The sequence below is a fragment of the Hyaena hyaena genome, unplaced genomic scaffold, assembly GCF_003009895.1.
Source record: "Hyaena hyaena isolate Hyena2069 unplaced genomic scaffold, ASM300989v1 scaffold_119, whole genome shotgun sequence".
NCBI classification, from domain to species: Eukaryota; Metazoa; Chordata; class Mammalia; order Carnivora; family Hyaenidae; genus Hyaena; species Hyaena hyaena.
Window position 1 is genome coordinate 2,952,582 of NW_024080750.1, and position 12,456 is coordinate 2,965,037.

The 12,456-nt window shown below is 44.9% G+C and overlaps 1 pseudogene; it reads left to right on the forward strand.

Annotated features, from left to right (window-relative positions):
* The first annotated feature begins 464 nt into the window (after positions 1 to 464).
* Positions 465 to 797, forward strand: LOC120234878 (annotated as a pseudogene).
* The last annotated feature ends 11,659 nt before the right edge of the window (positions 798 to 12,456 follow it).

The window sequence follows — 12,456 nt, forward strand, 5'->3', positions numbered from 1 at the left end:
AATTAAACCAATTTCAAGGCAGAACACAAGCCAGTTTTTGAATGAATGTTACTAGAAATGATTCCTTAATAAGAAATTAAGGAGACTGATTATGCTCATAAAAATAACATCCTGTCTTAAAAGTAGCTTTTCTTCCTGCTTGAGGATGTGGAATACCATGTCATGCCTATCCCTCAGCGTTGGCATGCATGTCCCTTAATGTTAGCATGCATGTCCCTCAACAATAAGCTGTCCAAATGGAACTCTTTAAATCAGGAAGTGGGAAGGGGGACATTAAGAGGGCAGGTTCTGGAGTTGACTCCTGATCTCCCTCTTACTCAATGCACGATCTCGGCCAACTAATTCGTTTCTTGTGCCTTAGTTTTCCTATCTGCAAAACGGGAATGACAGTAGTTTCTATGTCATAGATTCATCACATGGATTAAATCAGACAATAAAAATAAAGCACTTACGTGGTTTGAAACATGGTGGATGATGTGGAGCAGCAACCGAGTCCCAATGCCATAGGAGAGCCCTTGGATCTCATCAGGTTCAGCCTGGATGAGCGAATTTATGTGAAAATGAGAAATGACGGAGGGCTTTGAGGCAGAGTCCATGCTTAGGATCAACGTTTAAACATGATTTGGGGAGATGTGAAAGAAACTGACTACTAGAGAAATTGATGAGGAAACATCCGAAGAGATATGTAAATCAACAAAGTGGAATATTGTGATGCTCTCTGGGGAGATGGTATTGTACTAGCTGCCCCTCCAGTAAGGGCCGGCCAAAACAAAGAATTTATCATGTATGGAATATAGGAGACTTGATCTGGTTGCCTCTTCACATGTAGAAGACACAGAAGCGAAACCTGCATACATTTGGACATGAAGACATGACCAATGATTCTTCCACTACTGAAAAGAGTTGATTTGCAGATAACTCAAAAATTCTTAAGCTAAAGGACATTTTTATTTTTTTCCAACTGTTTCAACAAATGTGATCATCAAGATGCAAAAAAAAAAAAAAAAAGAAAGAAACACAATAGCACTTGACACACAGAGAACACTATTGCATAATAGCCACTATTATCATATCAATACATGTGATAAGAGGAAACGTGTTTAGACTTTTCCATTTTTCACTTCTGATCAGACTTGGCCATCTCTTCAAATGCAGGATGAGATGGAAAAGTGGGTCAAAGTGAGGCTGGAGTGGATGGAAGCCACAGTGAACATTTTGTGCGTGAGAAATAAGTGAGTTAATCTCTTCGTTTTGGGGTCTCTTCTTTATGGTTTGGCCAGGTACCTCTCTCCCAGTTTATGGCAGGGGCCACCCAGCCAAGTCTCCCTGCTTCCAGTCTTACCCTCTACTGACATCTCTTAACTTTCTCTTATAGCTTTACTTCTCAAACAATGTCATTATGTTGCTCCATTGCATTGAAACCCTTCAAAGTTTCCCCAGTGCCCATTGGCTGAAACTCAAACTCTATAGCCTGGCATTCAACACTCTTTGCAAAATGGTCTCTGTCCCTCCTTCTGATCCTGTCTCCAGCCATCCTTCTCCATGATTCACATGTCCTTACCATAGCGAGAAATACTAGCTTTTCTTGCCATACACAAACCTTTGGTCTTCCATCTCTTTGCTCTTGCTGTTTCTTTTACCTGGAATGCCATTTCCAACCAAAACAAACAAAAACCAACAAAAAAACAAACAACAACCCCCAGCCCCCTATTATCCTTGTAAATTATAATTTCTCTGAGATTAGTCTCAGTCATGCTGTCTTTGTTTTGCTTTTACCTAGAAGAATCCTGTTAGAAATAAATTGCATAAACTGATATTTCAGTAGAGGGAGAGGTGTCACCCTGAGAGCAATTGGTTCCTATTTAAGCCAAGAAGATAAGTCAAGCCTGTAATGACGACGGAAACAGTAGTTGGCCGTGAATGCTTCCTGTAGGCCAGAAACTGTACCAAGGGGTTCTCATGGATAATCTTACGGCCTCATGGGACAGCTATGGTTTGGTCTCCTTGTATTCACAGTTACCCTTCCAGAATTCACCTGTGAACACTCCATGGGGAGGGGAGGGGAGAGGAAGAGATAGAGAGGGATAGCAACAGAGAGAGAGAAACAATTTAAATTGTGCAGCTGATAGTGCCAGAAATTCTAACGAATGCATTTCTGTCTGGAATAAGCAAGTAATGAAAGAGTTCATCTCCTTTATGCCCAGTCTGTTTTATCGTCTTCAAGTATCTCATACAATCATTCTAGAACTTAATGATTTATGTATTTCATACAGCCTGGCCACTAAATGTGAGCTGCTACATTATCTGGGGCTCAACTAAAGAAACTGTAACTTATTCCAACGCTGGAGGGAAACTCTGCATTGGACTTGGTGAGAGAGGTCCTTTGAATGTGGTGGATCAAGTTACTTTTTGTGTCCAAACCAAGACTCTTTGGGCAGGGAAAGAAGATACTTTTCAGAATTGTGTGGGGACAAAAGGCATAATGTGGACTGTCCCTGTCAGACCGGGGCTTCTCTGTGTGTCCTCTCCCCTGTGAGGACACAATGAGAAGATGATCGTCTACTAACCTGGAAGAGGGTCTTTGCTAGGAGTCGAATCTGCTGGCACGTTGCTCAGGAACTTTCTCTCGGGATTATGAGAAATCAGTGTCCGTTGTTTAAGCCACTTCGTCTTTTTTGGTTTCGGTTATAGTAGCCTGGATGGAGTAAAGTAGTCAGGAAGCTCTTCCCTGGGGAAGATCAAGTGTAGCAGCATGAAAAGCCTACTCACCCGTGGCTTCCTGCGGCCCACCGCACACAAAGTGCTACCCCATCCTTCCCGGAAGCTCCAGGACCCACCAACACCCGCCTCTGGCTGACTGCTCCGGTGCCTCTCCTCTCCTTGCGAATTCCTGCCTCTGCTGGATTTCTCTTTCTCCTTCTAACAGGTCATGGTTTTCCCTAGTTAAGCACCTTTGCTCCTCTCTACGTCCCGGGATCGCCTCACTCACCCCAGTTTCTCAAGAACGCGTGATCAGTATAGCCTTTCCTGTCTCAAGTGAGTAACCCCCCTCCAGGCCTCACTGCTTTCTGCAACCCACACCTGCTGTTTATCTTCTCGGCTTTAACTGTGTTTGTAATTTAAGTTTTCCGCTTGTCTAATCCCCACCCTCACCCCCCATGGTGGCCTATAGGTGTCACGACAGCGGTGTTCAGGGTTTTACTCACTGCCAGGCAGAGAACGCTGTTCGTAGTAAGGATTCAATATGTGTTTGTTGAATGAATGTTCAAGATCAGATCAGGATTACCAGTGTGTCATGTAGGAACAAGACCACGCAAGTTATAGAATTCTTTTTTACTTAATATCTGATCATTAAAGAATAAGATGTCTCTTCAAAGCTGGTCCGCAAAGCTAGGTCTCCTACCTGCTAAAAGGAAAGTACCTGTATCTTATTTAGAGTTCCCGATGAAGGAAATATGACTCCTCCACTCTAGCCCCCTGCGTCTTCATCCTACCGTGAACCTGTGGGGCATGCTGCCTCAGGACATTTATACTTGCAGTTCCTTCTGCCTGTAACTCCCTTCCCTCAGATATCAAAATGACTTGCTTCCTCATCCACATCAGATACTATCCCAGAAGGCTTTCCAGACCACCTGTAACCACTGTGATGCCAGGTACTAGCTGTGTTCTCCATAAAAGAGGAAGCCTGAGGGAGGTTGGAACCCAGCCTGTACTTTGCCTTTCATGCACTCCTGGTGTCTGGAGGGGGAGGGAGTGACATCTTTTTGTAATTGATGCACCCAGAATGAAGCGGCTTGGTGTAATTCACAGATTTGTGCTGGCCGCAGCCTGTGGCTTACCTACATACTGACATGCCTTCCTCGTTACTTGTGTCTTAGCTTCTCCTACATCACGTAAGCTTCAGGATATCAGAGATTTTTGTCCATTTTGTATACCGCTCTGTCCTCAGTATCATGAGTTGTATCTGACACATAGTAGGTGCTCCAGAAATATTTGTGGAATGAATACATGGGCTTAGGTATTTTAAAAAGCAAAAAAATCAAAGCAACGCTTTAGCTCCTGGGTTTATAGTCTTATTTCTCCATATTTAGTTGAGTTTTTATTTGTAGCTTAGCTCCTCAACTCTTGAGATCAATTCACCAGGATCCTGGGAGTTCTTTGCAGCTTACCGTTTTCATCCCACATTACTTTCATTTAGAGATATGAAAATTACCTGTGCTTTTCTTCAGTTCTTTTGAGGCTTCTCTTTTTCCCTGCATCAGATTTAATGGAAACCTTAGTAACAGGATGAAAATATCACTGGGTTATATTATGAAGCCATAAGCAACATAAAAGCCCCCACATCCCCATATAACTAAGTTAAACCTGAAATTCCGTCTCAGTGCATCATGTGGAAAATCACGTCTTCTCTGAGGCTTCCCAGGGGCTCCCTTAAAAAACTATGGCACAAAACTATGCCAGGAATATCCTGGCTTGAGAATAACTATTTTCTAAGCAGCTTTTTGGTGTCTGGCTTGATTGACTTTTCCAAATCTGTATTACTTGCAAAAAACCAAATTCTTTGAATAGATCTTCATGCAACATTTTCAACGTGGCCTCAGCACGTTTGTTTCTGCATAATTTATAGCAATCGACATGTGTAAATACCCACGTGTATGCTGGGGCTGGGGAACTGGATGGTCTTTTAATGACTGAGATTCAACCTCCCTAAGACTGATAAAACTATTAAGACCGAAATTGAGTGACCCTCGCAACGATGTAGCTAACGTTGGAAGATAATTCCCCGGTAGGCCAGCCTTTCTGTCGCTGCTAAATTTCCTCCCAGTGAAAAGAGGTGTAATTCTCAAACCCAGCTGACTGGAGACTTACAATTGCCTTGCAAACCAGATCTGGAGCCCATGTGGCCTAAATCCCCCTAAACCGATTACCTTGGTTGGAGTCTTTTAAGGTTTTGGCACTAACTTAATCCACTGCTGTGTGCAACCCCAGGAACGGGAGTGAGAATCCATTCAAATCTTCCCTGTTAAATAAACCCTCCAGCAAATTACTGGCAGTGGAGGCGACTGCAGAGCAAAGAACACCAGCAAAGACCTCATTCAAAGTGTTTGCACCCCATTCCCTTGATAAAAGGAGCACTTTTTAGCTTCCCCATCGGGTAACCCAGTTATCATGTTTAGCCATAAAACACTCACAGTGATTTTTATATGTTTTATTTCAAAACTGTGTTTTGCAGCGGTCAGAGCTGTAATGCGTTCATACGTGGCTGCCTTATTGGACTCAGTCAATGCCATCGATTTCCCTTTAAATGCAAAGATTGCACAGTTCAGGTTTAATTGCAGGTCCGGTTGCAAGGGCCATCTCTTGGAGGCGGGTTCTCTTTTTGTTTTTTCCCTAATAAATCACCTTTCATTGATGAACATTGGCTGGGTTGGGCCTTCCTTTGTTAGCATCTCCCCCTTAATGTCGGGGACAGAGATCCATGGACATGCCAGGGACAGAGTGCACGCAAGCGGCCGACTGAGGAAGGCGTTTCTGCAAGGCTTTAATATCTAGGTTAGGTGTTTTATTATGTCTTAATGAAGGAGTTGAAGAGAAGGCTCAGCTGACGTGCCCAGGGGAGTAATCTCAATTTTTTAAAAGTGTGTAGCCATATTTGAGGTTGTTATATGAAACCAGCTGTCTTAAGGGAGGGGTGCACTGGGGTCATTAATGGTTCCCTCCCCGCTCAGGTCAGCCTCGAGATTCCCCAATCCATTGCTTTATTTGGGCCTGTTCAATCACTGACTTACTGACACGTTGATCTAAAGCCAGAACTGAGTGAGTTTAAATACTGGCTTTGAGAGTTGTTGGCTGTGTGATCTTAGGTGAGTCTTTCATCTCTTTTCCTCATTTAATAGTTCGGAATGGTGATAACTACCTGCTGAGGCTCTATCAGGGTTTAGGGCTTAGGGCCATGTCTGGCTAATAGGGGGGACATTCTAGAGATTAGCTATTATTATTACACGGTGTCATGGGCGAGGGGACAAGTGACCTGTGGTGGTTCCACCCCCAAGTCACCATGCTTGGTGATTCTTGTGTTTCAGGCATGATTCTATGTGTTTTAAAATAAGCATTCATTCACCTCTCATATCCCACAAGGAAGGTACAATAATCATCATTATCCCATTTTATAGATGAGGAAACTGAGGCTCTGAACATAGAGACCTGCCCAAGCTCTCATGCCTGGTGAGAAGGAACCTCGGCCACCACGCTTTTTCCTGTTCAGCTATGAAATGCCTTGTTAGGATGGCTGGTCCTTGGGGTGGCAGCTTCCAGGTGTCAGTTGTCAATTAAACATGGTGACTGGGGAGGTGCCTGGGTGGCTCAGTCGGTTAAGCGTCTGACTTCGGCTCAGGTCATGATCTCATGGTTAGTGGGTTCGAGCCCCACATTGGGCTCTGTGCTGACAGCTAGCCTGTCTTCGGATTCTGTTATCTCCCTCTCTCTCTGACCCTCCCCTGTTCATGCTCTCTCTCAGAAATAAATAAAAACATTAAAAAAATTAAAAAATCAAAAACATGGTGACTGGGGAGCCTTGCTCCCTCAATCCTATGTGCTCTGCTTAGAAGGGAGACCTTGAGGCATGGGGCCCTTTGGAGGTGCTCATGCAGATGTTTGTTCATTCGCTGACCTGTGTAGGTCAGCTGTCTGTGGCTGGTGGTCAAAGGCTTGTGCCCAGAGACAGGGGGTCCTGATGGAATGGCAGCCTTGACCTTGCATAGCCACCCCACACCCCTGCTGTGCGTCATGTATTTCTCTCCTGGTGCCGTCTTTCCCCATTTCATTTTGCACAAACGCCATTTCATTTTCTTCCCTGCTGAGCGTCATGCTCTGAGAAGTGTCCCGAGAGTATTTCCTTCCCTCTTTTCCTTCCTTTCCTTTTCCCCTCCTTCCTTCCGAATATATTCAGGGAGTTTCTATTTTGTGCTCTCGGTATTAAGGATGCAGCTCTGAACAAAACAGTCCCACATTCATTTGACTGTCTGAGTCCCCGGGAAGTTGCAGGCTGTGTTCCTGGCGTTCAGCACACCAGGTGGGCCCCGCTCAGAGCCTGCTCCTACGAGGCTGCAGCCATCATGTGGGTGGACAATACGTGGGACTCACCGGGAGTGGTGGGAAGTAGGACAAAGCAAAATCAGAGCCCGTCAGGGGCCAGTGCCGGGGGTGGCTCCCTTTAGGTGACCTGGCCCGGGGGGACCTCTCTGAAGGCAGAGTGTTTTAGCAGGACCGTCACGTGCTTCTTTGTGTGAGGTTCCAGGTGGTGGGAACAGCTGATACAAAGTCCCAAGCATGTGGATTCTTCAAGAAACAGCACCGAAGTCAGTGTGGCCCAGGGCCAGTACACGGGGAGTCTGTACCATGAAGGGTTCTGGTGGTCACGCCCTGTTACTGTTAAGTGAGGTCTCGGTGGTTGCCTCTAAACCTAACTCAGGAAGGTCACAGATTTTGGGTGTCTATTTCTTCACCTCTCCACCTGCGCTGGGTACTGCTGGGAGTATGCAGCAGTTTTCAAGATTTTAAAATTAAAAAAAAATTGTTTCTTAAATTTGGATAGGGAAAAAAATGGCGTCTGGTTGCTGACTTTGTGATTGCTGTGATGTGAATACTTTGGTGTGCTCGTTGGCCGCCTGTATTAACTTCCAAGTCCAGTCTCTGTGCCTGTCTGTCTTTCTGCCTGTCTCTGTGTACAGGTGCCCAGAGATGGGCTAGTCACAGCCTTCGACTCCAGATACACTGTCGTCACTGGGCCACACACATGGCCTTGTTCCTTCCTCGCTCCTACCTTGCTCTCTCTCTCTCATTTGTGTAACACAAGCCTCTCTAATCCCAGCACTGGGGCTGTATTCTGTTTCCTGCATACCAAGTGAGGTAAAGTGGCGCTGACCCTCTGCTGTGCATTATAATCACCAGAACCCTTTCTAAAATTCAATGTCAATTTAATTCTAATCTCCAGGGGGAAAGAGAGGGGCTCAGTGCTTGCTTGTTTGTTTGTTTATTAGTTGCTCATTTGATTACAATGTGCAGCCAAGGTTGAGAAGCACCACATTATGCCAACTTGGTGCCATCCAGGTGTGAAAGTGAGTCTTGTCAGCGTCATAGATTGGGTCCTGCTTCCGTGACCAGCAGCTCTGGCCCTCCCTTTAAGCTTGGATCCACGCACTGAGAGACATTGGCCTACTCCACCAACGCATATCCAGTAAAACCTTGGTTTGGGAGCATAATTCGTTCCAGAAACGCGCTTGTGATCCAAAGCATGTGTGTATCCAGATGGATTTCCCCATAAGAAGTAATGGAAACTCAGATGATTCGTTCCACCACCCAAAAACATTCATAGAAAAATGATTACAATACTGTAATATGATGCAAAATCATTTTAAAAATACAAAATGTAAAGAAAAGTAAATTAACCCGAACTTGCCTCTGAAAACCTTTGTGGCCGGTGTGAGGGAGACAAGAGAGAGGAGGGTTATTGTGTAGGACGACAGTCACCATCACTGACGGAATCACTGCTATCTATTGGCTCAGTGGAATCTTTTTTTTGCATAGTGGCCATTGTATACACTCGCACAGATGTAGACTACAGTACAGTATTAATAAACTCTTGTCATATACTGTATGCAATGTGACTGGCAATATGGCAGCAGAGGAAAGGGTCTAGATCTGCAGGCAGCCTGACCTAGAATGAAGCAAAGATTCCTAGGCTCTCTCTTATCTGGAGAAGCAAAGGACAGTCCGTAGGTGCTTTGCAGTGACAAAAAATACACTAGTGCTGGTTGTGGGCACCTTCCAGTGTCCTGAAGAATCACTGATTTCCGCCAAACATTGTGGCATGAGATCGAGCATGGGAGACAATCAGCCACCATCCTGCACCGAGAGAGAGAGAGAGAGAGAGAGAGAGAGAGAGAGAGAGAAGAACCACTGGCTCAGCTGTGATCATATGATGTTCGGCATTACACACTACTCGTATTGCAAGACATCGCTCGTTTATCAAGTTAAAATTTATTGGAAATGTTTGCTCGTCTTGCAGAACGCTCGCAGAACAAGTTACTTACAATCCAAGGTTTTACTGTACGTTGACTCCAGACGGTGTTCTAGGCATTGGGGAAATGTCCACATACAAGATAGGGCTCTTGCCTTCTGCAGATCTTATATTTGAGTGAAAAGAGACAGAGACAAATCAGCCAGATACAAGGAACAAGACAATTAGGCCTGATGATAATTCCTGAGAAGGAAATAGAGTGTTTTGATGGAATGCAGGGGGGAGTGGGGGAGGTCAGAAAGGGCAGTGAGGAAAGGCCTTTCTGGAGGATTGATGTGTGAAAGCAGGAGAGCGGGAGGAGTGTGCAATGGCCGTGCAGCAGGACACGAGGGACAGCTGGGGAACTGAAGTGAGTCGGAGCTGCGTACGAGGAGGAGAAGATGCTGGGGGTGAGCCCTGGCCTGACCTCGCAGTGCCTGCGGAGAGGCCCGCGCCCAGCCTGGACACCACCCTGGGGCTCCTGCGCAGCAGAGGTGTTAGAGGGACACGGGATGCAACACCACACTCTGCCTGAGACCCGAGGATGATGGGCTTCTGTAGAAGGTGAAAAGGGAGAGGGGTGAGAAGTTTACTCTGGGAACGAAAATTCTAGGCAGTGGGGTGCCTGGCTGGCTCAGTCAGTTAAGCATTCTACTCTCAATTTTAGCTCAAATCATGGTCTCAAGAGTTCATGGGATTGAGTCCCATGTTGGGCTCTGCACCGTCAGCGTGGAGCCTGCTTGGGATTCTCTGCCCCTCCTGCATATGTGCACTCTCTCTCTCTAAATCAATAAATAAATAAACATAAAAAAACAAAAATCCTAGGCAGAAGGAATATTATCTGCAAATGTACAGAGCCGGGGGAGGACCTGGAGGTACCTCTAGGAGGGGGAAAGATTGAGGTGTTGGGGATGCAGAAGTGAGGGGTGTGTAAGGGTAGATGAAGTCAGAAAGGAGGGTCGGGCTCGGGCAGTGCAGGCTCTCATAAGCTGGGGAGCATGTCTTCATCCTGTGAGGCTCAGAAAACTTCAGTAAGGGAGGATCGGCTTTTTTATTTGGGAGGGCAAGTCAGGCTGCAAGGTAATTAGGCAGAAGTTAGGGTTTCCCAGAGGTCAGTAAACTTCTTCTATGAAGGATCGGACAGTAAATACCGTAGGCTTTGTGGGCCATCTAGTTTCTGCTTTGACTACTCACTTCTGCCATTGTAGTACAAAAGCAGCCATAGCCAGTGATAAATGAATGGGTGTGCTGTGTCCCAATAAAACTTTATGAAGACTGGCAGTGGGTTGGATCTTAACAGTGCACTGTAGTTTGGCAGCCCCTGGCCTGGTATTCCAGTAGAATATTTAAGCATGATAATTAATTATGGTAATCAGATTATTCTGAAATAAATATAGGATACAAAAGCTTTTGAGTTTTTCTTTATTCTTTAAAAAAATTCCTTTTTATTCCTTTATTTATTTTTGAGAGAGAGAGAGGGAGAGAGACAAAGTGTGAGCGGGAGAGGAACAGAGAGAGAGAAACACAGAATCCAAAGCAGGCTCCAGGCTCTGAGCTGTCAGCACAGAGTCTGATGTGGGGCTTGAACTCACGAACCTCAAGATCATGACCTGAGCTGAAGTCAGACACTTAACTGACTGAGCCACCAGGGCGGCCTGAGTTTTTCTTTATTCTTCACTCTTACTAAAGATGCATTCATAAACTGAGGCTTGGAATCAATCACAACTTTGAATTAAATAATATTTGGCAGGGTGGCTTTTGACACAGTTGCCAAGAATTGGAATGATTTCTGTCATTTTTCATTCTCTGCTCCTTCTCTCCTGATTGCCAAGTCTTCAGCATTCTCAAATTTCTCCCAGTTTGGGGTGGCTGAGTTATGTGGAATGGTGACCCTGTGAGTTTCTATATAGGAGGGACTTAGGAGGAAGCTTGCTTAAAAAAGAACTTGAGGTGACTTGTCCTGAACCTTATCTATATGGCAAGCATGTCATTTTATTTATATTATAAATATGAGGAGGAACTGATGGAGATGCCCCTGAAAGCCAAGTTCCAACTGATAAAGAAACATGAATGGTACAGCAGGTGTTAAAGGACTTTACAGCTTACAGGATGTTGTAGAAGACACAGGAGTCCTGGGCCAGAGACAAAGGACTGTTTACTACTCATAGCAATGGTGGTGTCTCAGGATCTGTGCTTGCTGTCGAGTGTAAATTCCCACAGGGCGTCACAAAGAGGGCCAGGGGATGCCTGCACGTACTGCAGATTATTGGCTGGGTTACAAGAGAGAAATCTTAAGCTTAGGAAACCCAAATCTTTGCCCCAGAGAGAGACATTCACTTTATTATTTTGAACAGCAAACTGGCCCTTTGCTCTATAAGGAGACACCATCCCTCTCTTTCAAGGCTATTGGCCTTGACTACACAGTTCTTCAAAGAAAAGCCTGTTACAATGGCAGTCACAAGACGTGAAGAAATAAGAGAGACTCATGGGGTGTTGTCTCTCAACGGCAGCCTTCAGATTCTGCATTTTAATTAGGATCAAAACAGAATGCCAACAGAACTCTCATGGTGCTGTCATGGCGGACTTTGCAACAGCAGCGAGCAAGTAGAAAACGTGCTTCTTTGAAGAACAAGATCATCCCTGGAGCCCTGGCAGAAGCCCCACTTCGTGTTCACTTTGTCTGCTTTGACCTACGGCTGACTGTCCAGAGTCTCTGTCTGCTCGCTTTGGTGGTTAGAATTATTTTTATTGTGTTAAGGGCTGTTTTCCCACATCCTGAGTTTGGAGAGAGACCTTTGTTGTAAACACACTTGATAAATGATCCCCAAACATGCCAAAGAGTTCCAACCAAGAATGAATCACTTTTGAAGAATGCTTCTGTAAACGGTTCTAGGAAAATAGCCTTTCTTTCCAGACTTAGGTGTTAAGCCATTACAGAGTTATCATGAGTTATTGGAACCTTTGACTGGACGTAAGGTAATTGTGCTGTTGCTCGATCACCGTGATTTCTATGGTTCCGGGGACATGGGCTGCAGCACTGTCTCATGAGCCATTAACAAATCGTGATTTCTGGGTGAGTATAAAAGATAAAGCTCAGTGAAATCAGTTATTTTTTTTCTTTTGGAAAGGTGAGATTCTCTTCAAGTCAAGGGAATTCTCTTCTTGACTCCTACATTGGACATAAGCTAGGTTTGGAATACTTTAAGGCATAGAATGAACTTAATTACTTTTATATGTTCATTGTCTATGCCAGGCATAGGTATATTCAAATGTATATTGAAGGTGCTCAGTAAATGGTCAGTGCAGTAGATGAATCCTTGTTGGGCAATAAACAAACATGTTTTAAGTTCCCACCAGGAGCAAGCCACCAGAATCGTGGGGTGTGGGAACATCTTTTC